Source organism: Solanum stenotomum, chromosome 6 (assembly GCF_019186545.1).
Source record: "Solanum stenotomum isolate F172 chromosome 6, ASM1918654v1, whole genome shotgun sequence".
NCBI lineage: Eukaryota > Viridiplantae > Streptophyta > Magnoliopsida > Solanales > Solanaceae > Solanum > Solanum stenotomum.
This window is the reverse complement of record NC_064287.1, coordinates 35,233,985-35,236,781: the sequence shown is the minus strand read 5'-3', so window position 1 is coordinate 35,236,781 and position 2,797 is coordinate 35,233,985.

Below are 2,797 nucleotides of genomic sequence, written 5' to 3'. Positions count from 1 at the left end.
CCCGGCCCCAATCAAGCCTCAAGGTCCAAGGGTTTATATGGGTCAGGCTTATAAGCCCTAGCTTTAAATGGTCTTGAAAAATTCTATCCCAACCCAATAACGGGTTCGGTTAAACCAACCCCTTGGGCTAAGCCTATTTTGATGGCTCTAATAAAATTATTATACATTTATTTTCTTAGGGACCTCTGTTTCACTATTAAAGAATTTTTTAATTGAAAGGATTAAACTTTTAGACTCTTTGACAAAAGGGTACAATAGATTATCTTTTATCTTCTCTTTTATTATATGTTAATTATCCTCACCATGAAATGGAAAAGAACGTTAAATGTTCATTAAATGTTAATTGAATATGGATGTGCTGGAGTGAGTGGATACCTTTTTGAGTTCCCTATATAATAAGCCAACCTGGTTCACTTTTCTTCATCCCAGTCTTTGATTTTCAATTTTCTACCCACTAAAAAAAATTCTCAGTTATTGCTTCATAAATCAGCATCCTTTTTGATCTTTTTCCTCACACTTCTCTCACAGAAAATATTATTAGTTTTATAATAAACACATTAATAAATTGTTAATGATTTTCTTACCCCTATCTCATTTTTTTGCAGTTAACTAGATCTAAAATGGAGGATAATAATTGGGATTTAAGCGTTGTGGTAAGAAGTTGTAATATAAATGGACCTAACAATGTTAGAGCTCCTAACTTAGGCTTGGTGTCCTTTGAAAATGATGATTGGAATACTTTTGACGAAATTTTTTCTACTAACATGCCTAATTTTAATGACCTATATGAGATTTACTCTATAGATTTTTCAGCTATTCACAAGGAAAAATCAAATGATCAGGTTATAGTCATGGACCAAAATAATAATCAAGAGATGTACTCACATCCCATTCAGCAACTCAAATTAGTCAACAAATTATTCTTCCTCCATTACCAACAACAATAACGTGTGTGCCAACAACAACTATGACACCACAAGAATTGATTAATCGACAACAACAACTTGAAAATTTTGATGACCAGATCATAATTATGGATCAAAATAATAATCAGAGATGTACTTACATCCCATTCAACCAATTCAATTTAGTCAAAAAATCTTTCTTCCTCCGTTACCAACAACGATAACATGTATGCCAACAACAACTGCAATACCACAAGATTTGATCGATCTACAGCAACAACCTAAAAAATTAGATGATCAGGTCATAATCATGGACCAAAATAAAAACCAGGAGAGTTAATTACATCCCATTCAACCAACTCAATTTAGCCAACAAATATTTCTTCCTCCATTGCCAACTTACGAGGTGTTAAGACTTGTATTACGAGGTGTTAAGACTTTAAGGCTCGTTTCATTGCCAAAGGTTACAATCAACTTGTCGTTATTCACTTTCAAGACACTTTTAGTCCCGTCGTCAAAGCTACAACCATTCAGGTTGTGTTGTCTATTATAACCACCCTACAATCAACTTATGTTGAATAGGATGTAATTAAATTTCCTGGTTATTATTTTGGTCCATGATTATGACCTAATCGTCTAATTTTTTAGGTTGTTGTTGTAGATCGATCAATTCTTGTTGTAGTGCAGTTGTTATTGGCATACATGTTATCGTTGTTGGTAATGGAGGATGAAAGATTTGTTGACTAAATTGAGTTGGTTGAATGGGATGTAAGTACATCTCTTGATTATTATTTTGGTCCATAATTATGAAATGGTCATCAAAATTTTCAAGTTATTGTTGTCGATCAATCAATTCTTGTGGTTCGGAGTTGTTGTTTGCACACACGTTATTGTTGTTGTTAATGGAGGAAGAATGATTTGTTGAGTAATTTGAGTTGGTTGAATGGAATCTGAGTGCATCTCTTGATTATTATTTTGGTCCATGATTATGACCTGATCATCTGATTTTTCCCGGTGAGTAGCTGAAAAATCTATAGAGAAAATTTCATATAGGTCATTAAAATTAGGCATGTCAGTAAAAAAAATTCGTCAAAAGTATTTCAATCATCATTTTCAAAGGACACCAAGCCTAAGTTCGGAGCTGTAACATTGTTAGGTCCATTAATATTACAACTTCTTACCACAACGCTTAAATCCCAATTATTATCCTCCATTTTAGATCTAGTTAACTGCAGAAAAACTGAGATATGGGAAAGAAAATTATTAAAAATTTATTAATGTGTTTATTATAAAAGTAATAATATTTTCTATGAAAGAAGAGTGAGGAAAAAGATCAGAAAGGAGGCTGATTTATGAAGGAAATAACTAAGAATTTTTTTTAGTGGGTAGAAAATCTAAAATCAATGACTGAGATGAAGAAAAGTGAAACAAATTGGCTTATTATATAGGGAACTCAGAAAGGTATCCAGTCACTCCGGCACATCCATATTCAATTAACATTTAATGAACATTTAACGTTCTTTTCCATCTCATGGTGAGGATAATTAACATATAATAAAAGAGAAGATAAAAGATAATATCTTGTACCCTTTTGTCAAAGAGTCTAAAAGTTAATCCTTTCAATTAAAAAATTCTTTGATAGTGAAACAGAGGTCTCTAAAAAAAGAAATGTATAATAATTTTATTAAAGCCGTCAAAATGGGCTTAGCCCAAGGGGTCGGCTTAACCGAACCCGTTCTTGGGTAGGGTTGGGATAGGATTTTTCAAGCTCATTTAAAACTAGGGCTAATAAGCCCGACCCATATAAGCCCTTGTCCCTTGAGGCTTGATTGGAGCCGGGTCAGGGTCGGCCCATGTGACAAAACTATTTATTTAAGGGTAATTTACAACAA